This window comes from Pseudonaja textilis, chromosome 2, assembly GCF_049901715.1.
Source record: "Pseudonaja textilis isolate UNSWEBS1 chromosome 2, rPseTex1.2, whole genome shotgun sequence".
Classification (NCBI taxonomy): domain Eukaryota; kingdom Metazoa; phylum Chordata; class Lepidosauria; order Squamata; family Elapidae; genus Pseudonaja; species Pseudonaja textilis.
Window position 1 is genome coordinate 187,696,587 of NC_141991.1, and position 26,324 is coordinate 187,722,910.

The following is a 26,324-nucleotide window of genomic DNA, read 5'->3' on the forward strand; positions in this document are numbered from 1 at the left end:
CATGAAACCTCCATCTACAGAAAGAGCCTGTTTTTCCCCTTTCTTTCCCCAAGCCCCATTTCATGCCAATTTCAATCCTACATCTGTGTAATCATTCTGTGCCTGTAATGAAGAGGTGCACTTCATAAAATCAAATCCTTCTAATGAAAAGTATTACTTAGAGAAGATGTTGCAGGGTCCTTCTGATTAGTAGCTTAACAGGTACATTTTCAGCAATAAGAGTGTATGTTTTACAGGTGGAACAAACTGCAACCGTTGTAGGGTTGAGGAAAGTTTTTATGGAATGCCTTGTAAAGTGCTAATATGAAATAATGCTTCTGGTAGACTGGCTTTGTCCAAGGATTCAGGAAACAATCTCCAACTCTTTCATGAGAGAACTCTTAACTCTGTTGTAAAGAAACTCTGTTTCTTTTTTTTAAAAAAGAAAAAAGTATGCTATTATTGTCCTGGACATAATTTGGTTAGCTTTTGCTGTTCATCCAGGGGTGGGATTCTACCAGTTCACACCTATTCGCTAGAACTAGTTGTTAACATTCTAAGCAGTTCAGAGAACCGGTTGTTAGAAGCAATTACTGGCCTAATCCTGTAAGGAAGGCAGGCAGGAAACATTCTGGTGTTGCTTACAGAAACTGCCTCTCCGTTAACCCTTATTACATTCTTGGCAGCACTAGACTTCCTGTCTCATGAACGTCTCTGGAGTTTTTTTCAGTCCTTTGCTGGTACTTTGCTTGTGTGGAGTGACCATTTAAAGTTACAATGGCACTGAAAAAAGTGACTGATGACCATTTTTCACACTTACACCTGTTGCAACATCTCCACAGTCATGAGAGGCCAGGCAAGGAGATGCGTGCCTCAATGTGAGTGATATTGAGTTGGTCACACCCAGCAATAACATGACCACCAAGCCATGTCCACTCAGTCACATGACCACCAAGCCACACCCACCACCTAAGCCATGCCCACAGAACCGGTTGTTAAAAATTTTGAATCCCACCCCTGTGTTCATCCCATAAATATTTTTTTAGAGAAAATTAGCAAGGTTTTCCTAAAGCAGAAACGAGAGAGAGGGAGAGCGAGGGAGGGAGAGGGGGCAGAGGAAGAGTGAGGGAGAGCGAACAATAGACCTCAGTACCATAGCAACTATACTTAATATTTTTTACTTCAAGATGATGTTAGATATAATCCAATAAATCTGGAAAGTGTTACTTAGAGAAACCTACTCTTTAGAATGATTACAGGAATGTTAATTTTCAAATGGACACTCTACCTGAAAGCTTTATATGAACTACATTGGATATTTATGATTTATGTAGCTGCATAAGCAGGATTGTCTCCATTCCACAGCCAGTAATAAAAGTTCTAGCTAATGGTGAAAATTGTAATATCCTCCATATACATAGATTAATTGCACATAACTATATATGTTCTACAGCAAAACATGTAGTTCTGAACTTACACCTGACTTTCTTATACCTAACTGCTTTCCAATAAAACACAAAGAACAGAATATATTAATTTATTAGACAGAATCTTTGAATAGCAACATTTAATGAGAACCCAGATGATGGTGCAGTATTTTACTTAAGCTCAAATGAATATAGTGATAATAATAGGTCAAACCATCTTCCTTTTTGGGGTTGTCACAATGAGTTGTTTTCTGATTAAAATTATATTGCATGCATGTAAGATCATTATTGGGGAGAAATCTTGGCCTGCAGATTTTGAAGAACCTTAATTTGATAATGCCCTTTAGAGAAATATGTCCTTCAAAAAATAGAAATATGATTGAAAAACTGTTGGCAATAATAACAGCATTTCCATCATGTCATGACAAGCCCTCCTAAGCTGTCAGTACTGTCTGCCTTTAAAAAAAAAATCAAACCTGAAATATGCTTCCTTTTATGAATTTGTTTTAAAATGATTCATTTAAGTGTACAGGGTACAAATTTTACTGCTGTACCCTACACGCTGTACTGCTTCTGCCTATAAAGAAGTTAATACAGAATACTGTGTTCTCTTCTAAAGATTAAGAAAAACCTTTTAAAAAGACAAGGTATCTTTAAGAGGAACAGCTCATCATATATAGTTTTGTAATATAGACGTTTTCTGGTGAGAAAGTGAGTTTCTTAACAATAAAAAAATATATAGCTCAATGATATACAAACTGGTTCAAATAAATTATTTCAGAATAGATAGTATTTGTATGTATCAGTGTAAATCCCAAAGGTGTTTTTTCAAGAGGCAACTGGACTTTTCTTTGAAGACATTTCACTTCATATCCAAGAAACTTCTTCAGCTCTGACTGGATGGTGGGAAATGGAAGGCGTTCAGACAGCTGGTCATTTGCATTCTTTTAGAGAATCATTGAGGTCAGCTGGAGGTATATCTGTGTCATCAGGATCACCTGAGTAGTGCAAATTGGTGTGGAGCCTTCTTGAAATGTTGAAAGGACTGTGTTGTACACTGGAGATGGATGATGTCATATCTCTCTACCTCTGTTGAGAGAAGGCTGTTCAGTTTTGACATAGATGGCCTCTTTGACCCCTCTTTCAAACCAGAGGTCCTTTCTGTCCAAACTGTGGACTTTGCTCTCTTCAAAAGAGTGGCTTTGTCTTTTAAATGCAGATGGATCTTGTCCTGGTGGCTTTTTTCTCCTATGTTGTGCCATGCATTTATGAAGTCACTTTGTTTCCCCAATGTACAGATCTGTACATGGCTCACTATGTACCACATTGCTCAGTTTGTATCTAAGTGTTTTATCTTTGGAGTAGACAAATTTCTGCCTTAGTGAAGTTTTGGGTTTGAAATGTGCACATAAGTTGTGTTGGCTGAAGATCCTCCTGAGCTTTTTCAATATTCCTGCAATGTATGGAATTACAACGTTGCTTTATTCATTGTTCTTTTCGTTGTCTGTTATGGAGGAGCTCCTGTAGGGTCTTTTTTGAGATTTGATGAAGGGCTACTTAGGATAACCATACGTTCTGAGGGCTTCCATGATTTATTTTAGTTCTTTTTCTTTCCCATCTTTGCTGGTAGGCAGGCCTTCTGCTCAATGGTGTAGGGTTCTGATGACTCCCATTTTGTGCTCCAGTGGGAATCACATGTAAATATTGATCTGTGTGCATGAGTTTTCTGTTAACTGCAATGTTAAGGCTTCTGTTTTCCTTAATGTGTCCTGCACAATCCAGGAAGGCTAGACTATTTTCCTAACATCTTCCCATATGAATTTGATGTATCTGTCCATAGAGTTGATATGATCCTGCCTTTGAGAAGTGAAATATCTTCAAAGAAAAACCAAAAAGTCCAGTTTTCTCTTGAAAAAGCAGCTTTGGGACAACCATGATCTGGATGACTGAGAAGCTCTTTAGACATTTATCAGTGTAAATCTATGTAAATCATAAAGTTAATTGCAATTAGTACTATGCTCAAAACAGAATTCCTATTTTAAGCTCAGATTTAAAAAAAAAATGCAAATTTTTTGTGCTTCTTCCAACATATAGAGGTTCATCATTTGAATTTTTCAGGACATAATTTAAAATATTTTGAATATTTTAACCAGAAGAAAAAAATGAAATATATTACTGCATTTTACGCCTAACATCTTTCTGTAGATGTAAAATGTAGTAATTACTAAAATATAGTAATCTCGGACTTGATATTACTCATGCATATGTCATCCTGGACAAATATAGCATATACATTCTCTCACAATATTTAAAAAGGACTTTGGAATAACTTAAAGTTTTGCATATTTAAATAGCAATAGAGATAAATTTAGATACCAGATTTAAAAATCTCTTCTTCCTCCTCTTCTTAAGACTGGATTAAAATAATTAGATTCTGTTTGACACATTTGATAAATTTAAAATAATTTTCTTCAGATTGTTTTTTTCCAAATACAGTTAAGTAGGCATTAAAATACATTTTACTACATTACTGAAATATTATTTTACGTGTTTTTGATTCTTTCCTACAGTTTTTCAGAATAACTGACTATATTGTGATATTCTGTGATGTAAGAGTTTGTGTTTATACATGACAATCAAAACCAATTTTCTACTCTTTTTCCCTCTTTTCCAAATAACATTGGATGTTCTGTGTCTACTCAGTGTGAAATGGCTAATTTTTATACAATTTGAGATTGTATTTTTGCAAACCTTAGTATTCCTGGAGCATACAAATATTTGCCTCCTCCATTCTATCAAAATTATTATACAGTATTGTATTTCCCATTTTAACATGATTTTTGTGCAAGGCCTTTAGTATTTGTATTTATTTATTAATTTACATCCCACCTCAAAGAAAATCTACGGTAGCAACTTATCTCCCATTTTTTCTTGTAACCACAACCCTGTGAGGTAGCTTGGGTAAGAGAGAATGATTGACATCCAATGGATTTTTATGGTGAATGATGGGCTAATCCAGAGTGTATCCAGTGTGAATCAGTTTGGTAAAGTGATTAAAGTGCAGACTTCTCTTGAGGAGAACCCCAGCTAGGTGATGTTGGGCTGGTTACTCTTTTTCAGCTCAACTCACCACACAGTCTTGTGGTGGGGAAAATAGGAGGAGAAAGGAATATTAGGTATGCTCACCACCTTCAGTTATGTATAAACTTAACAAAGGTAGCATGTAAATAAAATAAATAAGTAAATACACTTTATAAGCAAACAAAAGTGTATTTATTATTCCCTCAATAATTCTAGCTACCAGAATAAAAAAACCAGTCATTATTTGATATTTAGATAGGTTGTTTTAGAAAAGTGAAACGGGTCAACAACCACAAAGTAATAGCTGCTAAACAGTTTGCTGCAACAGAAGAACTAAATAGAGGAAAACATCCATTAGCGTAAAATATAAAATGCTTATATTTTTTTAAAATGAAATAGAATGTTAGGCAAAACAGAAAAAAGGGGGAAGCTAGGAAGAGGAGAAAAAGAGAATTTTCTCTTAGCAGCAGTGGTTTCTCTCACACATCTGTTGGCCCTTGGTTTAAAGTACGAGCATCTATTTTATTGTGTGATTTGTTTCTGAACCACTGCTGGGAGATCTTCAGGCCAAGCAGGAAGAGAAGCTGCTTTTCGCAGCAGACTCACATTAGAACATTAAAGGAAGAATTATGTGGGCAGTTGGGTTGTTCACTCTAGCTAGTTTGTCTAACCAGAAATAAGCTATTCCAGAGGAACATTTCTCCCATTTACTTACGGTACACTTGTAAGGAGAAATGTATGTGATAAGGGATACTCACTTTTATTTTTTTTTAAACAAAATAACAATCCATAGGCTGCCTCACATAGCAAAAGGTTAGGTGCACAGTTAAAATGTCTTTGTTCAAAAACCAAAATAAAATCTCAAGTGAACAGAGCTCAGGATATTTTGCGCAACTATTAATTTCCCGTATCTTCATTAAAAAAAAACCACCTGATTTTAAATAGTTAATCTAAACATTTATTGCTTTTTTGCTGCTCAGAATTGTAGTTAGAGTGTATTAAAATACTATTAGCATTTCACTGTCTATCATGCAAAAGATGGTTTGACTTAATGCATTAGATCCTTTGAAACGGATAACATGCTCTGATCTGCTCTGAACTCTTATTTGTCACTTTAGCATCTGATGATTTAATCAGCCATTTGTACTTCTGTTTCTTTTTCAGAAAAGGGTATATTAAGCAATTGGCATGTACAATATTAGATATAACTATTCGCGCTTATAAAAAAAGGGATATTTAATGGAGATCCTAATAAGTACAGATGTAGTATGGTTGTATGGTTGTATTTTGATTTATAGGAGATTCAGTCAAAATGATTTCTAGGAGATTGATAAACCATGTAGTAACATTATTTGGAAAGTGGGGATAGTTACAGAGAAACTCTGTCAATATAAGCATAAGCACCCTAAACACGTTTGTTATGATTATTATAGCTATGTTAAAATGAACTACAGATAGTCCTCGACTTACAACTATTTCTTCAGTGACTGTTCAAAGTTACAGTGGCAATGGAAAAAGTGACTTATGATTGTTTTTCACAGTTAGAATAGAATAGAATAGAATAGAATAGAATAGAATAGAATAGAATAGAATAGAATACTTTATTAGCCAAATATGAATGGACATACAAGGAATTTGTCTTGGTGCAAATGCTCTCAGTGTACATAAAAGAAAAGATACATTCGTCAAGAGTCAAGAATCATAAGTTACAACACTTAATGATAGTCATAGAGTACAATAAATAATCAAATCATACTAGGAGACAGTCAATATACGTATAAACTTACTCAGCATTCCCTTGGTCATGTGATTAAAATTTGGGAAAATTTGGGAACTCTCCTGGGGTCATGAGATTGTATCCCTCCCGCAAACAAAGCCAGCTTCCCACAGGCAAAGTCTATGGGGCTAGTAGACTCATGATTTATTTAACGACCACAGCAATTTGGTTAACAACTGTAGCAAAAAGGGTTGTAAAATGAGGCACAACTCATTTACACAACTTATTTAGCAACATAAATTTAGGGCTCAATTGTAGTCATAAGTTGAGGAGTAGTTGGTATGGTTTTATTTCAGATTCCGATACAAAAGCTTGCTGGCAGAATCTGCCCTAGGGTGTAAGGGAATCATTTTTAGACATAACTTTTTGGGGGGTTGGCCTGCCAAATATATCAATGGTGTCTTCCACTGTACTAATCTTCATTCAGTTTGGAGAAATTGCAGTGTTACACTGATGGTATCATGGAAAAGTCAAATGATGATGGCCTAGTGAGCCAGTGCAGAAACCTACAAAGACATTATATTCATGATGCTGAATTCTGTTCACAGTAGTTCAGTTCCATTATTAAAACTGAAGGCAATAATAACATTATTGAAAATGTTTCCAAAAATCCATGATCTAAAATATTTCCTCAGGGGTAGGTATAGTTGCATCATATAGTAAAATTTACTTGTTGCATTTGTAACATCTTGGAGAGTAGAGTAATTTTTTAAAAAAATGTTGCTATTACTACTACTATACAAACTGTTTTTAGAGCCGTGGTGATGCAGTGGTATGCAGTATTTCAGGCTACTTCTGCTGACTCCTGGCTGCCTGCAGTTTGGCAGTTCAACTCTCACCAGGCTAAGGTTGACTCAGCCTTCCATCCTTCCAAGGTCAGTAAAATGAGGACCCAGACTGTTGGGGGCAATATGCTGACTCTCTAAACTGTTTAGAAGGGCTGTAAAGCACTGTGAAGTGGTATATAAGTCTAATTGCCATTGCTATTTATATCATTGTATTTGCAGTCCTATAGCCCCTAATTCCAAGACTCAATTAAGAATAATAGAATAACAGAGTTGGAAGGGACCTTGGAGGTCTTCTAGTCCAACCCCTGCTCAAGCAATTCTCAAAGAACTCTCCTTTGAGACTGATGACACTGTACTGGAGAACTGATTTCAGATTATTTTCTTATCCAAATGAAACTTTCTGCAACCATCATATCATCTCTGATACTGTATCTCCAATGCTTGAAGAGTGGTTCAGAGTGTACAGAATGCTGCATATTAAAAGATAACAATTTGGTGGATAGGATCATCTCTAAATCAGTGAGTCTCAAATCCCCTAAAAATTGCTTTTCTGGAAGCAAGTTGGTTAAGGTGCTGGGTTAGAAACTAGGAGACTCTGAATTCTAATCCTGGCCTTAGGCATGAAAAACCAGCTGAGTGACTTTGGACCAGTCATTTTGTCTTAGGTCAACTAACTTCAAAGGTGGCTGTTGCGGGAAAAATAAAAGAAGGAAGGAATATTGGTATGTTTGTCGCCTCAAGCTGTATATGAAAAAGGATGGGATAAAAGGAATCTAAAAAACTCACTGTCACCCTTACTTCTTCTGTGTATCAAGAACATAGTAACACAGTTGGTGAATGCCTGATCTTCGCATGTTCTAAATTGCAAAAGGCATTTACTTATAAATTGTGGCATGTCATAAAAATATACAGTGAAAGATACAAAATTTCAAAGAAACACACATGCATTTTGCACCACTGAAATGGAATGTCAAACATGAAATTTGTTACAATTTATCTTTCCACAATCATGTCTAGTTTAGATTTTAAATAATATTCTCTTTCTCCAATTATATTCTATGGTATGTGTATGTGTGTTCAGATATTTTTATACGTGGCTTATAAGCCCTATTAAAAGTATGAACTTATGAGCATATTATTCACTTAAATTTGATGTATGTTCTTACAAAACAGAAATGTGTGCGGGCTAGAGCAGCATTGCTAACAGCGTACATTCCAACATATTTCCTACTCATCCTCAAAAGTGGATGTTTATTAACTGCAATTTTGAACCTGAGAAAAGTGATATTTCATAGCATTAGAATTTGAATATGATCACTGTTATATAAAGTTTGCAATTCAGTGGAGAGAACAGAGGTTTTTTGTTGTTTTTGTTTCAACAGTCCTTGTATTTTAGGCTCCATTAACTGGAGGCGATTCCAGAGTGCAGTCTAATCGAACTAATATCTTTCCTGTTCCCAGTGGATTAATTGAATCAAGGAAGCTTAAATAAAGAACCCAATAAATGATGCTGAGCCAAGAGAATGATGACCACTATTAACAATTTGGAGAAGGCTAAGGAAACCAGTGACTAGGATAAATAGCATGGTCTTTGCAGACAGGAAATCTTCACAATGGAATGAATGTGGGTTTTTGTGTGCCTAACATCAAAATTATGCTTTTTTTTGCCTTTTCTTAGCCCACTGTCTTGTTTATTGTTATTGTTAGAAGTAGACACTGCACATAGCGGTTTTGCATATTGGAAACAGAAATAGACCAAATTCTCTTTTTTTGAAGTTGCCTAATACACGGAAAGAAAAACAGACAACAGAAGAATTATAGATAGAAATTTAAAAACACACGGAACATTAATAGAAAAGAATATTTGTAGCTCAGGGTTGAATTGTGGGCTGAAACATCTGCAAGAAAATCACCAAGCTGAAGAGCGCCAAGGACACACACCCCAGAACATTCCTTGCAGTGCAACTACAACCCCAACACAAAACTCTTAAAAGAACCACAGCCCAACCCTGAGCTACCTATATACTCTTCTAATGAATGCCAAACATAAAATCCAATTTCTCCAAGAACAATCTCTCCAAGAAAAGGGGTTAAGAAATGACGGGCACATATTGTAATATTATATATGTGGGAGGGAGGAAGAGGGACACAAGGGGAACGAAGAAGCAGTGGGATAGTAAGTTTTACAAAGAGTCCTTCAATCTTTTATATACTTATACTTGTCTTTATTGTCATTTTATTTTTGTGCTATTGACAATGAATTCCCATTGTTTCATCCATCCTGGGTTAATAAGTGACTGGTATGATGATATTGAGAATGCAGTAGTATGTATTTCAAGGCTGATTTTATTTGGAGCTCTCAGATTCAAACAGGAGTGCTGCAGTGGCTAGAGGTGGAGCTCTCACCTCACAATCAGGAGCCTGTGAGTTCAAACCTAGGTAGAAGCAGATATTTCTCTCTCTGGGCACACTGAGAACGTATCTGCTGCAAAAAAAAATCCGCATTGGTGACAGGAAGGGCATCTGGCCAGTAAACACCCAGCTCCATTCAATTGCCCAGACTCCACTCTGCAAGGGATTATGGGGTCGTTAAAAGAGGATGATGATCTCAGATTCAAAGAGGCTGAATTGATTTGAGCTATTGCACAATTTGATTTAAAAATGCACACAGCCAATAGAAAGGAAACATGGCAGCTTCTGCAGCTGCTTTATTTTTGACAGAATGGCTTGAGAAGAACAGAGTCTTTTGAGAATATTAAATTTTGGTCAAATCTCTTAAAGAATTTATTTGCAACATTTTAAAGAAAACCTCTCTGCATCCCTTTTAAAATAAACAACATTCTAAAAGTGTCAAGATGTTGGCCACACAATCATGTAATCAACAGGCATTGCACTTGAAAGAAGTATGAAAAAAACAAGTCTTTGTGCAACTGTGGCATCCATCTAGTTTTCCTGATGATTCCACCCTGCGGATCTCTTTGATTGTGTAAATCCTCTCTGAATTTTCCATGTTTTGCCAAGCCAGTTCAGCTGTTTAAGAAGTGAAGCTTTCTGCCCATAAGAAATACATACAATTGACAGATGGGAGATCAGTAAATCAAACAGCTTTATTACCCAATCCAATGGATACCATTTGTGTGTGTGTGTGTGTGTGTGTGTGTGTGTTTATAATAGTATTAGTGAAACCAGATGTCCATCCAGTGTTTGTTAAAGTCCTCAAATGAATGTTTTGCTTTATTTTAAAGAAGATTAATGAGTCACTGACCCCTACCAACAATTCTTGGGTGAAAGAACAGGATTCAGTTCCTAACTGAGTAGCACAACTATTTTGAAAGTATAGTTAGTCCCCGACTTACAACAGTTCATTTAGTGATCATTCAAAGTTACAACAGCACTGACAAAAGAGACTTACGGCCACTTTTCACAGTTACAAGCTTTGTAACATCTCCATGATCATGTCATCAAAATTCAAATGCTTGGCAATTGACTCATATTTATGATGGTTGTAGTGTCCCAAGATCATATGTTCATCCATTGCAAACTTCTGACAAAGTCAATGGGGAAGGCAGATTCACTTAACAACCTAGTTACTCACTTATCAATTGATTCACTTAACAATGGTGGCAAGACAGGTCGTAAAATGAGACAAAACTCACTTCAAAACTATCTCAGTTAACAACAGAAATTTTGGGTTCGATTGTGGTCATAAGTCAAGGACTACTGTACATTGGTTCCCAGCTTTCTAAATCCTTCTTTCAAAGTTCATAACAAAATAATTTTCATAAGGCAATTTTTATTTTTCTTACTCAATGTCTTTTTAAAAAAAAACCAAACTAACAGAAAAAAGGTTTCCTGTAATAACCACGCAACCAGTAAGAGCTCAGAAAAGATGCATCAGCTTATGTCATAAACTTGACACAGCTTGTCATTTTTTCTGTACTTGCTAGAAATGATTGCACTCTCATTTTGCACCTGTGATTTTGATTTTTGATTCTTCATATTTGCTGTACACAGATAATTTCTTTCATTTGTCTACTTACCTAGTATTTTCTTGAAGGATTCCAAGAAACATTTTATTCCAACACCTCAGGAAGCAATAATAATTTACACAGTGGTATTACCGGTATTTCATCTGCCTTGCAGCTCTGAGTGCATATGCGTATTTCCCCTTAGCTGAATAATATGAGAGTTGGAGACATCTGGATGGCTTTGCTGAATTAGTCTTTGAACTTGTGCTTTTCTTTTGCTTTTATTCCAATTTGAAAATATGACTCACTTTCTTGACCATAGTCAGAGATGTTCAGCCTATAATTCCCCAACTGTTGTCAAATTCCAACTCTCACAGGAATATTCTAACTAGTGGAGAACTACAGATTGCCTATTTTTATTTTGGTAACATGAGTCCTCAGTTAGCTGCTTTACAATCAAAGCTGTCTCAGATTTTAAGTTAATAAATGGATGGATGGATGGATGGATGATGACATTTAGGTGCAAGAAGAGAATAGGTGAGAAAGTATGAACCTTGTGGAATTTTGATTCCAGAAAGCAGATTCCACAATAGCAGAAAAATAGTGGATGAATATTATTACGAACTGATAGGAAATACTACATTACAACCACTATTTGTGAACATATGACCGCAATTTTAAAAAAATCTTCTGTTGTTAAGTGAAACGTTTGTTATTTGAGTTTTGCCCCATTTTATGACTTTTCTTGCCATCATTGTTAAATTAATCACTGCAGTAACTGCAGTAAATTAGTAACTTGGTTGTTAAGTGATTCTGGCTTCCTCATTGACTGAGTGTCAATGAACGTGATCTGGTCAAGGCCATTTTGAGGCTTCAGTGGTGCCACACTGGAGCTGAGGGATAGGGAAGGGGGGGAATAGAGATAGCTGGGGTTTTGTAGCCACAATAAAATACTTTCTCATGGGAACCAATGACATTTCCACAGGTGGTTGGAGAGAGGAGGAGTGAAATTACCAGGCGACTGGACAGCACCATGATTGGACCATGTGACTGATTGTTTGGGGAAGGGAAAAAACATTTACTTTTAATTAGGTGAAAACCGCAGGAATATTCAGAGTCGGTTTTCACCAGCCTGTGCCAATATGACATGTCCAATAAAACTATTCTTTGAGGAACCTACCTGCCTCGGAGTTCTTTACTATGGGCATGTAACTTAAAACCCTGACATTTTGCTTGTCAGTAGTTTGCAAAAGGTGATCACATGACCCAGGGACACAGCAAAGATCATCAGTATGAACCAGTTGCCTCGCACCTGAATTTTGATCACATGTTCATGTGGATGCTGCAAAAGTCGTAATTGTGAAAAATGGTAACAAGTCACATTTTTCAGTGCCATTGTGCCACTTTGAATGGTCATTAAACAAACTGTTGTAAGTTGAGGCCTACCTATATTACATCTATTCTAGAAACTACCTATTCCTTCTTCCTGCCTAGGGTAATACTAATATCGCCTAAAGACATATTTTATAAAGAGATTGGAAAGAAGTCAAGAAGTCATGTTCCCATGCCTTTTTTTTCCCTTCATTCTTTCTTTCAATCAGTTTACACTGGGTCATAAACGTGGGTCCTTGGTGCTCCTCTGATCTTGGTTATTTTATTCCAGATGGTTCATTATCCAGCTAGGTAATATTCAGTTGAGTAATGAAATGCCTGCAAGAAAACAACCGAGCTCAAAGAGCACCAAGGACCTCACTATTTTACCCTCTTATATTGGTGTATATTCTAGTTTGTACCTCCAATTTTGTCGCTTTGACTCTCTTCCTCCTATGCAAATCATTGGGTATGTTTCATTTCTCTTTTTGTCTCTTCTTTCTCTGCCTAGTATTCCCTGTGGAATCAATCAAACAGTTGTTAGTTCCATTCCAAGACTCTTCAAGATATTGTTCTTCTTGCTATTTCTTCAACCCACCTAATTATTCTAAACTCTATCCTATGCATTATTTTTCTTTTGGGCGACTTCAGATCACCTTGAGTTATGATTAAAGGCTGTTGGGATACATGTCGGTTTTCTGACACATAATAAATTGGAAAGCATGAAAACAAAGCCAACCCCTCCCCCCAAAAAATCCTAAAGACACTAGTAACCAGAGGCAACAGCAGCAAGGAAAGAGTGACAGATCAGACCTCAGAATTACCTACCAGTATACACATTTTTTATCAGTTCAGTTCATGCCAGATGTAATTTTCTTCTGAGATATTAAATATTTACATAAAAATAAATCTTTCATAAAACACAATGAAGTATCAACACATCTTAAAATGTCCATTTTACAAATTATTGCCCAATTATATACCTGTGCAATGCTATATCATCTCTCTTTTCCCCTTTCCTCCCTTCTCTCTACCTGTCACCAGGGTTAGAAGGAAACAGACAAACAGAATAATAACAGAAGTCAGTGAGAGTAATAAATTGACAATTTATTTTCATGGCCGTGGAATTTAGAAGATAGACTTTATCATCTTGAAATGATAATATCCTGTTACTATTCTTACTGTGAGCAAAATGCACTATTTGAAGTGCCTTCTGTGTTCAAGATTCCGCCTCCAATTAAAAGCAAATTTATCACAAACAGAGGCAACAATAATACGGTAATTTGATTACAATGCTTATTTTTGAGGTTCGAAGTCCATATAATCCGTGCATATGTCAGAAGCGTTGTAAGCTGCAAAAGCTTAGATATTAAATTATTAATATTTTTTCTAGATAATCTAAAAGTCTTTCTTGTTTATTGGGGACTAGGGGATTATGAATCACTAGGAATTATTCTGTGGAAAACACTTCCATCCCATCCAATTCAATCTTGTATATTTGTCCACAACCCCTATTGGCTTCTTTTATTCAAGAAGGTTTGTTTTTTAACTACAGTGATATATTTGAATATTGAAAGGCAACCAAAGTTCAATGATTTGATTAATATGCAATTTTTTATCAATTCCTCTTTTAATTAAGAGGTAAGTAGATAACAGCAACACAAAAAAGAATTTCTTTCAGAGATTATTATGTTTGAGGTTGCTGAAATGTTTTATCTCTTAGATTTATTCTCCATTTGTATTAACAATAATAGGAATAAGGGCATTCTGCCCAGCTGAAATTGCTATCTGTAGAAGAACTGAAGCTCTAAAGAGCCAAATCAGGAATTTATAAGAAACTCTAGAATATCTCCAATTCATTCAAATAGCAAAAAGCATCTCAAGCACAAGGAAAATCTTACAATCAATAAATAGAATAAGATATCAGCCCAAATGAGATCCATCCTCTCCGATCTGATGCCTTCCAGATGAGATGGAAGTACAACTCCCAGAATTTTCAGATAACATGGCCAATACACCTGAAGGATCTCAGGCCAGAGAAATTTCATACAATTAGAGCAGTGGTCCCTGATCTTTCCATCTGTGGGTTTCAATGATGGCAGGGTGGTAGAGAGGATATCGTTTCACTGAAGCAGTACAATTGCACAGCTCCATTTGCACAAGCGGTGGGCGTGCACACAAATGGAACTGTGCTTCCCATTTCCGAATGGGCTACGGGACCCTTGAATTACACCATATAGTCAGATTTCTATTTGATGCAACCGTGCTTCTACTCATACATATAGCCCAAAACTGAATGGACAAGCAACAGGGCAAATAATACTCCATGGAACACTTCTAAAATGTGCTTCAGAAGCTTCATTGTCTTCTCTGTGTACAATGAGTTGAAAGCAGAATTACACATGCCTATGGATCTATACCAAAAAGCATAATTTTTGCCCCTAAACTTTGACAAGAAATAAACATTTTAATCAGGGGTGGGATTCAATTTTTTAACAATCGGTTCTGTGGGCGCGGCTTAGTTGGTGGGCATGGCTTGGTGATAATGTGACTGGCTGGGCGTGGCCAACTCAACATCACTCACATCAAGGCACGCATCTCCTTGCCGGGCCTCTCGTGACTGTGGGGATGCTACAACAGTCGTAAGTGTGAAAAATGGTCATAAGTAACTTTTTTCAGTGCCATTGTAACTTTGAATGGTCACTCCACACAAGCAAAGTACCAGCAAAGGAAGGGGAAAAAATTCCAGATAAGTTTCTGAGACAGGAAGTCTACTGCTGCCAAGAATGTAATAAGGGTTAATGGAGAGGCAGTTTCTGTAAGCAACACCAGAATGTTTCCTGCCTGCCTTCCTTACAGGATTAGGCCAGTAATTTCTTCTAACAACCGGTTCTCCGAATTGCTTAGAATGTTAACAATCAGTTCTAGCGAATAGGTGCGAACTGGTAGAATCCCACCTCTGATTTCAATGGATAAAATTGACTTTAAAAAAAATAAAAAATAAAGGGCCAAAATTCCACACTGACTTCCAATCATATTTCATGTGGCACCCCATCTCCCGGAACCTGAAAAAAGTCACTTAGATCAATTTCTACATTCAAATTTGTTCACACTAGCTAGGGCAGCAGATGGGGATGAGAAATAGGGAGAGATCATTTTTTTCCTTTCTTGGCTGGCAATACTTTCTTTAGTTTCCCATTGAAATCAATGGGAGAAAGTAATTAAGTCAGATGAAGATGGCAGAGTTGAAAGCCATGAATTAAAGTGGTTTTGGAGTCTACAGATCCACAAGATCCTCCCATCAAAATGCTTTGTAGTAGACTTTAACTAGAGAGTTTTGAGCTTTGGATAGCTGTGCCTTCTGTCTCAAATAAAAACTTCTTGCATGAATGGAAGGAATCCCACCAATAGAAAGTCAAGTCGATTTTATCATAATATTCTTTTCAAATAAAATATAATATTGTGCTATGAGAAATGGAAAAAAAGAAATCCTATCTCTGCACATGAAGAGTTATACTGTAATTTTATTACCAAGCACTTCTCTTTCACTTGTACTACCCAGAATTTAAATTGCCTAATGTTTCTTTAATTTGAATTTTGGTGCTGATTGTTATGCTGATTTTTAAAAAGTTCTATTATATCTTTATATTCTGTTGTATTTTATATGTGATAGATGGCTTACATAATATTAAGCGGTACTGAATACAAGTGCAAATTTTAAATAACTCAAGAATATATTCCTATTCATTAGTTGTACTATTAATTTGTATTTTATTTAATGTGGTATTATTGCAAATATATTTTTAATATCATTTATATTTTATCTTTCTTACCTTTCAGGTCTCAGGGTGAAGAATTTGGAACCGAATCAAAATCTACACACTCAGGGTAATATTATTTTTATTCAATGTTTGGTGTGATTAATCATTTTAAAAATCATATCTGAGTGGTACATTACTAGCAAATTCTACTGATTTTTATTGTATGAATATCTTATCAAGACAGGAAATATATTTGTATAAAAGTAATTGTCTAGTTGTTTTGTTTTAGAAAGTTACTAATGAATGGTTCCTAATGAAAATAATATTGGCCCTGCTGAAGCAAATAACAAGTAAACTGTAGACATTTACTTACAAAAGTTGTAAAATAAGTAACTGGAAATGTTTTACAGTAAGAAATTTATGGAGGAAAGATTTCCAAGAAGTAGAAATTAAGATGTATTTTATTACTAGGCAGCCATTTTTAAAATGGCTTCCAGCAACACATTCAATGTCATAAAGTATCATGATAAATTATCTTCTCGGTGAAAAAACTGAGCAAAACATGTTGGTAATGTATTTAAAAACTGTTTTATAATCTAAGTATTCCAGTCACTGAAAAGCTGTAGCGCAAAACTTATTTGTAACAATGGCTTTTGGGCATTTATGTCATGCATGTTAAAGTGGAAGTACTAGATTCTGTAGGATTTGCTCATGGTAAACAGATGAAGAATTGCAGACTACTATTATTTGATTGTCCAGAAAGTAATAATAATGTTAGATGGACAAACTTAAGACTGTTCCCATTATTTTCAGGATGTTCTTTCATGATCAACATTCATCCGTAGGGTGAAGGCAAATCAGCTCAAGTAGATATGCTCTAGTTAACATTCCACTGAGATAAAATTTGAAAGCTAACATCATTTGTATTACATAAATTATCTGTCACACAAAAGTGTATTTGGACAGACAACAAAGCCTCTGTAGAGCAGAAACCCAAGCCTATGAGAACCAGTTTGTCAGTTCTTTTGAGGTTTTGTTGACTGTACAAAAACAGAAGCATGATCTGTGTATCAAAGGAAGACATCTGTCAAATTGCCTCCACCCTCTGGAAAATCCACCTGTAAATCTTTAGAGTTATATATTATATCTGTGTCAGATACCATTTGGGAGCCCTTCAGATTTCTAGAAACATACTCAGGTTTTTTTTTTAAAGTATTATTTTGCCTCTGTCAGTCTTAAGCTTGTAGTCATTGCTTCCTATTAAAATATACTTTTACATATTTTACTGAAGAATAGTGAACAGACTGACTTCTTTCTTAGCTGTTGTTCCATGCTTATTCTGCTCTTGGACTAGCAGTTCTTAATTAGTTGTAATGTGCCAGTGAAACTTCTTTGTGGAAAAAAATGGTTTCTACAATCTAGCGCCATAATAGCCTTCTTTAGTTTGGTTTTCTCCAAATGTGTTAAAAGTTCTATCATCCACCGTCTCATGGGTAAAGGAGAATTTTCAAGCTGAATCCTATACCTCTGGAGGTATCCATTTACACAAGACTTGTCACATGGTTTCTGGAGGGCTGAGCTGAAGTATATGAACTGGATACTGTATTAGGTTGACCATGGAACTAAAGTGTTAGTAAACTCTTAAGCCAAGGGAGCTGAGAATCACCCTGTGAAGCTAGACCTTCTCCTTTTGATAATTCTATGGGGGAACCAACTTTTTACAAGAAATACAATGACAGCCATACAATAAAAATAAATAATTGTATGGTACAGTGGCCAAGAGCTGCTATAATTAGATTTGGGGGTGAAGTTGGGGAAGCACTGAAAGATAGGTGGGACAACAACAAAAGTGTAGGTGGGTTACTTGTTTTATTTATGCTTTGTCTACTTTGAAAACCACAAAGAAACTAGAGGTTGGCTCCTTGGATTATAGGTTGCTACCACTACTCTGTTGTTGTAATGGGAGGCATAAATGCTTCCAAAGTAATTGAGCACTCTTGATTGCCGTTTTTAGTCAAAATGACTGTGCTTTTGCAAGTGGGTAATGAAAATGAAATTCTGCTTTTCAAAAGCCATATGAACTTGGCTTTTTGCAGGTTTATTATATCAGAGTTCTCTTATAATAAAATGGTAGCTAGAATGACTGCATTAGGCTAATCCCTAGATTATAAAGTAAGACTGAAATGAAAAGGTTTCAAACTTTAATTTTATGTAGTCGGTGAAGGTGAAAAGTTTAAATGGAACAAATCTAATTGAATTACGTAAACTTTAAATGGATGTACTTGATAGTGTCAAAGAGATTAGCTTCTTCTAACACAGCATAAATGAAGCAAAAGACAGTTCTTAAAATTTCTGGTTCAAATAGACACAACAGAGATACTGTATAACCTGGCAAAAATACAAGATCTAACAGGAATCATTACTCAATCAAATTTCAACTGTGCAGTTCTATCTGTCTGTCTGTCTATCTCTCTATCTATCTATCTATCTATCTACCCACCCACCTATCATCTATCTATCTATCTCTATGAAATCTGAAATAAAATTTGTATGAGATACTCAAGTAAAAGGGCAGCAACAATTTCTCTACAGTTATTTGTATTCTGTCATTAATGAAATATAAGAATTTCTGGTTGTTTTAAATCTTTTGCTAAAAATAATTTATTTTCAGTTTATTCACATATTCCTCTTTCACGTGGCTATCAGCTACATATTATAATTCATCTATAACACATATATAACTAATATGAGCACATAAAACTTTGCTATTTAAGTTTTAAATTAGGGTGCAACTTTCTGGCTGAGCAGTTTAAGCCGGAAATTCTGGACTGTTAATCTTCTGTAGTTTTTATTTGCCTCCAATACAATTTTTAAGTATCAGCTCATTCTATTCATTTCAAAATCACTAGCAAACACTGTATTCTGTTGATTGGTGTTCAGTAAATACAATAAATGCAGACAACACTATACTATACTTCTTATGTTTTCCAAATCCAGTCCTCCAAAGATAAGCACTGAGACATTGCTTCTGTGTCCCAATATCTCCCATAATTGCTCATCAGACTATCTCTGTAGCACCCTATTATGTTTTATGAAAACCAATTTACCAAGGGTCCTTTTTCTTGTTGTTGTTGCAGATGCAGAAACAATTTTAACTTTAATCATGGCGTTTTGTTTTTAAAAAGGATCATCATTTAATATTCATTTTTCTAAGAAAAGTTGGGGAGGATTCTTTGATACACCATTTCTGTACTTAGTAGGATTCAAATTCATGATATGTTTTCAAGCTAACAATTAACTTGGATATAGATATGGTGAAATTATCTATATTCCAGCCTTTTGGGAAATGGAAAAAATGCTGCTGCGTCTTAAGAAAGATATTATTTCAATATGGATTTTGAACAATAGAAAGATGTATGGTTATACAGGGATTCTACCGGTTGGGAACCATACCAGGGATTCTAGTCTGGTTCGGGTGAACCAGTAGCTCCGAAGATCAGCTGGGAGCGAACTGGTTAGGTTTGCTCCAACGATCAGCTATTGGGCCTACCTGGGCTTTAGGCTGTGCTTTATATCCCATTTTTCAAGCTCAGCTGATTCGCACAGCACGGTGGATTGCCACACTCCAGCTGTTTAATTTTGTTGTGTTTAATTTTATTTTTCTTTCAATGGTGTTGTCCAGTTTTACTTGTGGAAGAGCACCTCATTTCGTTGCACCCGCTTGCGAGTGTAATGACTAATAAATTCTTATGTCTTATGTCTTTAACCCACAGGGATTGCTGGAGAAGGTCAGTAGCAAATGCTCTGTGCATACACAAAAGCACGCATTTGGCGCACATGCACACCCAAAGTGCATGTTCACTAAACCAGTTGTTATACCGGTTGAATCGCACCCCTGCTTAACATCTCTTATTTTTAATCAATTTGTTGTTTATATCCTTGGGAATAAATAGGACTTCCTGGCTACAAGTTATTCTAATACTGCCATTCTTTATAAACTCTTTTAAAATTTCCCTGAATTTAATCATGATTTAATCAAAAGCAGAAAACTGCTATAATCATCACAAAGGGCACAGTTCTACACTCATCTACTCAAGGAGTTTAGTGGAAGTTACTCAAAGGTGAAGTGTCTTCAGCTTGAACTGAAATTCCATGGGGATTTCCTAGACAACTGTAAATCCCACTTCATTCATTAGGAATTCAGCATCACATACTGAGTGGAGAAATTTAGAAGTAAGTTTGGGCAACACAAGGAACTTTTACTCCAAGTTCTGGGCCTCTGGTCAGAGCAACTTGTTTTCCTCTTTCCTTCTCTTAGTACTTATCAATATTCATTGTTATATATTTTGGAGAAAGATGAGCTGAGGACAGTTTTAGGTAAAAAAAATAGTATAGATTATGCAGACTATTAAATTATGATAGGTCATAAATAGGACACAAAAGAAATGACCCTATCTACATTTAGTGGTCTTATTAGCCCAAAAGATTCTAGCTGATGCAATTCTAATGATTTACAAAGATTCACTTTTTTAAAATTTTACCAAAGACATAGACCCATATATCACAAATACATCTGCTCTAAATGAGATTAAAGAGCTTTCTGCCTCATCAGTCCTCCTGAATTAAAACTCTGTGCTAGATAATAATTACTTTCATGGTATCATGGCATGAATACCTGTTTGTGTATGTTTAATCAATAAAACATAGGTTACATTTATAGGCTGCACTGAACGAAAGAATGCTTTGGATTTCAAAGTAGCTCATTGTTTTAGCCAAACAAAATAATGTCTATTGTTGTGGCTTTTATTTCCATATTTACCAATTGAATGAAATAGCATCAGAGTTGAATATTCTTTGTTTTACTGAAAGTCTCTGTAATAATAAATAAAATCTTTTTGTTCATTTTCATTCACTCACTACTACTTTCAGCTAGATAATGTCAGGATATCTATGTTGTCCTTGCTTATTGCTTTGTGAATAGACATCCTAATTCTATTCTATACTGTATTTTTAAGATTCATCATTATTGTCACAATAATGACATAATTATTCCTTTCTCTGCATTTTCATTTCTTCTGGTACATATCATTTCCTCTCCTGCATAATTGTTCATGCATGTGATATAGTGGAATCCAACCTGTAAAAGTATATATGCATTCTGTCTGGTTTTGAAATTGATTGATTTACTGATTGATTATGTGTCTTCAAGTCACTTCCAACTCCTAGCAACCACAGTTTTGGAAATAATAATTTTGTTAAATTGTATAAGCACTGGTAAAATGTACAGAAATATCTCAACATCAGGGGTGGGATTCTACCAGTTCGCACCTATTCTAAGCAGTTCAGAGAACTGGTTGTTAGAAGAAATTACTGGCCTAATCCTGTAAGGAAGGCAGGAAGGAAACATTTTGGTGTTGCTTACAGAAACTGCCTCTCTGTGAACCCTTATTACATTCTTGGCAGGACTAGACTTCCTGTCTCAGGAACTTCTCTGGAGTTTTTTCCTCCTCCTTTGCTGGTACTTTGCTTGTGTGGAGTGACCATTCAAAGTTACAATGGCATGGAAAAAAGTGACTTATGACCCTTTTTCACACTTACGACTGTTACAGCATCCCCACAGTCATGAGAGGCCCGGCGAGGAGATGCGTGCCTTGATGTGAGTGATATTGAGTTGGCCACGCTCAGCCAATAACTTGCCCACCAAGCCATGCCCACCAACTTAGTCATGCCCACAGAACCAGTTGTTAAAAAATTTGAATCCCATCCCTGCTTAACATGGCAGTTTATTATGGTCCAAGGTCAGCCAAGAAATAATCATGTTGCATTTGGGTCCTCCCAATCCTGTTCTAACATCACATTTTACCAGTGGACATCAATGTATGTTACAATAGCGAATCACATCCATACAGCCATATATGTATTTTAAAAGAACTATGTGTCAGAATTCTATGCACATTGACAATAGAGAGAACATAATATCTGAGTTAGTTTTAGCAATTCTATCAGGTTAGAAAAAGAAGGAATAACTCAGTCTAGGATGAAACAATAGAACGCTGAAAGAACATAGTTGGGGCAATAGAGTCCTACATGTTAAAGTAGGTTCCCCAAAATTGGCAACTTTAAGACTTGTGGACTTCAACTCCCAGAGTTCCTCAGCCAGCAACGTTGGCTGAGGAATTCGGGGAGTTGAAGTCCACAAGTCTTAAAGTTGCCAAGTTTGGAGACCCCTCCTTTAGAGTGTTTTCACAGCCAGGAAGCATCAGTACAGGAAGTCCTCAACTTTAGACCACAGTTGAGCCCAAAATTTATGTCTTTAAGTGAGACATTTGTTAAGCGAGTTTCGCCCCATTTTATCACTTTTCTTGCCACATTTGTTAAGTGAATCACTGCAGTTGTAAAATTAGTCATGCGGCTGGTAAGTGAATCTGGTTTCCCCATTGACTTTGCTCCTCAGAAGGTTGCCAAAGATGATCAGATAATCCCAGGACACTGCAGCCGCCATAAGTGTGAGTCAATTGTCAAGCAAACGAATATAAATCACAAGATCATGAGGATGCTGGCATGGTCATCAGTGTGAAGAAATGGTCATTAGTCGCTTTCTTCAGTGCCATTGTAAATTCAAACAGTCACTAAGTGAATTGTCATAAGGAGAGGACTACCTGTATAACATGTTTCTTTCTCTTAATTCACACCTTTTCCCAGCATATGGTTTAAACATTGGACTTCCCATAGCAATGCTATTCTGATGGTCAGATAAGGATTTATGAACACTGCATTTCTAAAACTATATTCACAACCGTGTTTGCTTTCCTCTTTACTTTATCTAAGCCATCATTAAACTATACTGCCTTGGTTTACAATCATTTACAATCATTCTGCCGCGCAGCTCGGGGCTAGGTGCGAGCACCCGAGAGGAAAAAGCAAGCCACAAATTGCTGGGAAGTTGTTCGGGTGCTGGGAGCCGCCGTCGTGGTGAGCGGCTCGTCGGGCGCGTACGCGAGGAGGAGGGCTTTTAAAGTGCTGCCCGAGCAGGACCGCCGAGCCGGGAAACGGGGCACCAAGGCAGGGCAAGGCTCCACCAGCAGCAGCCTAGCTTTAGGTGGGCTTGGATGCCCCTGAGCGCGGGTCGACAGAAATTAATTGCCCACCCCTGGTATAATGTGTTGTCATTGGGGTGTGGGGGCTTATTTTATTATTTTAGTATACATGATTCTCTCTTTTATTAGTTTTATAGTTTTTTCTATGATGTTTTTATATTCTTGTAAGCCGCCTTGTGTTGTTGCCACGTGCGAATAGGCGGCAATATAAATCTAGTAAATAAATACACAAATAAATAAATACACAAATAAATAAATAAATACAGCTATTCAATTCAGTAACCAGGCAACACATTCGGGCAAGATGATTCTCACCAAGTTTAGCCAATAGGCATCCCTCTCCCCTCTCTTGACTCCTATTGCTGACTCATAGTCATCATAACTCATCATTTCATTTACAGTTACTCACTTACCAACTGGCTTGTTTAGCAACTGTTCAAACTTACGATTTTTTTTTAAAAAAACAGTGAATACTACCATTTGCAATGGTCATAACATCCTGCAGTCATGTGATTGCCATTTGCAGGCTTCACAGCCAACTTCCAACCTGCAGAATTTGGAACTGAACTCACAAGTCAATCGTGTGATGCCTCACACAACTCGGTCCATTCAGTTAACAACAGAAGCAGAAATATGATGTTTAAATCCAGTCGCATAATGTTTCGCTTAGCAGCCACAGCAGCTAGCAATGGTTGTCTATCTCAGTTGTGGTCAATAATTGAGGACGAGCTTGTTTGCTACAGTATTGATGATTCCAAACACCTGGCTTACAACCCAAGTACAAAGAAAACTCCAATTGCTGTAAGGGGAGGGGAAAAATATTTTCATTAGTGGTAAGTTTATCTACTTCTTCCCGTTGAATTTATTTCATAAGTATTACAATTTTACTTCTGACACTCCTTTTTTTTAATTTCTTACTCTAAAAATAGGCAGACCTGAATCTTACAAAGTTTGTGATAAAGTTGATCCTGTAGCTTACTAAGGGTTATCCTACCCCAGATCGACCTTTTTTTTCCTCAGAAGCCTTTTTTCCCAAGGTGCTATTTTACACGCCTGTTATGGGAGGCAGAAAGCTGTTAAGAGAACAGCTTCAGTTTTCTTTTCTTCCTTATAAGGAAGAACTTTTGCTGTTGCTTAGTCAACTTTTAGAAAACTATGTGTAAAACATAATGGAGGAAAAGCTATATGGAATTTGTTCAGTCATGTGTTTTGACATAACTTTTAAGTATGACAGGAACATTTCCCCCCCAAAATGCTATCCTTTGCAACATTTTTATTTCAACATTACATAGAATAGTATGCATTTTATTTTCCAAGTATACTATTCTAATAACAAAATGCATGACCAGGTACTTTGGGGGACCTAAATGAATGGTTTATTTTCTGTTCAATATTCAATACTTTTCAGCCATTTTTTTAAATTTATAAAAAATAAACTTTATTAAACATTAAAAAATATATACATAATACAAAACATTTCATGAAATACAAAACCAAAAAGTTATACATAACCAATAAATGTAAAAACAAAGATTTCTAATTGCTTAGACAGTGTGTTTATATCCAACAGCGTTCCAATACTTAGTTCCTATATCTGGTATATACTCCTATCATGACCTCTTCATATTTTTGCTTGCCTATCTGTTTACTTACAGGTTTCTATCCTTTATCCAATTATACCACTTTTCCCAAACTGTGAAATATTTTGAGTCTTCCCTATCTTTTAACTTTTGGGTGAGTTTATCCATTTCTGCGTAGTCGTAGATCTTCTGGATTATCAAATCAACTGTTGACATCTGATCTCCCATCCATCATTGAGCTAGTGCTATCCTTGCTGTGGTTATTATATGTAAAATTAAGTATTTGATTTCTTTTGCAATTTCACCTTTTATTATTCCCAACAAAAAAATTTCAGCCTTAGGTTCTAATTGAATGTTTATGATTTCTCTTATCCATATTTGTATTTTTCCCCAACACTTTTTGCTCTTCGGGCAAAGCCACCAAGTGTGGAAGAAGGTAGCCTTTGTTTGTTTACATTTCCAAGAGTGGGCTTAAATTTGGATACATATTGGCCAATCTCGAAGGTGCCAGATATCACCGATAGCACATTTTATATTTGTTCTCTTTATAGACCCGCCAATTTTGTTAATTTATAGTTTTGCTTCCAAATTGATATTGTTCTACATTCCTTGCCCATGCTATCATTGGGACCTTGACTATTTCTTCTGCCAATTCAAATTCTAATAAGTAGTTGTATATTTTTGAAATTGCTTTTTCATCTGTTCCCTCTAAAAGTTTATCTAATTGATTCGGCTTTATATCTATTCCGTGTTCCTCTACATCTTTTTTAAACCTTGTTTTGAGTTGTCTGTACCCCTTGGTCCCTGAATTCTTGGTTAGTTTTTAACATTCCTTTGGAATCTAAGACATCATAATATTTAGTCCTACTTCTGATTTCTAGTGCATTTTCATGTAATGTCTGTGCTTAACTTCTCACCAGATTTTCAATAATGAGTTTCGTATTGCACATCTATTAAAATAATTATAAATCTTGTTTCCAAGGTTTCACATGAAGGCATGCCACCTCGCCTGCAAATCATGTCCTTCTAAGATTAATATTCTTCTGTTGCTCAAATTAACCCAATCTTTAACCCACGTTAAGGCTGCTGCTTTATAATATAGTTCCCATGCAGGGAGTCCAAATCCACCTCTACATCTATTATCTTGTAATGCACTCAACTTTATCCTTAGTCTTTTTCCTTCCCAAACAAATTTTGTAGTCATTTGGTTTAATTCACTAAAAAAAAAATTATCCAATTTTACAGGGATCGTTTGAAAAAGAAATAACAATCTTGGTAGGATATTCATTTTGATAGTCACAAATTTCCCTAACATTGCTAACTGTATCTTCCCCCGTTTTTCTAAGTCTCTTTTTATTTCTTGTACTAACTTTATATAGGTATCCACTTTTATCATTGAGCATCTTGCTGTAAGCCAAATTCCCAAATTTAGGTACTTGATTTTTTTTTAACAATTTGTAAGCCCATTACTTCCTCTAATTCCTTTTTTTTTCTA

General features: G+C 35.9%; 1 protein-coding gene across 1 annotated transcript in view; it reads left to right on the forward strand.

Annotated features, from left to right (window-relative positions):
* PTPRD (protein tyrosine phosphatase receptor type D) overlaps positions 1 to 26,324 on the forward strand; it is a 1,248,962-nt gene that overhangs the window by 464,840 nt on the left and 757,798 nt on the right. Inside the window, exon 7 of the mRNA XM_087926655.1 lies at positions 16,232 to 16,279. The gene's annotated coding sequence lies outside the window, so the exon portion shown is untranslated. The remainder of the gene's footprint in view (positions 1 to 16,231; positions 16,280 to 26,324) is intronic.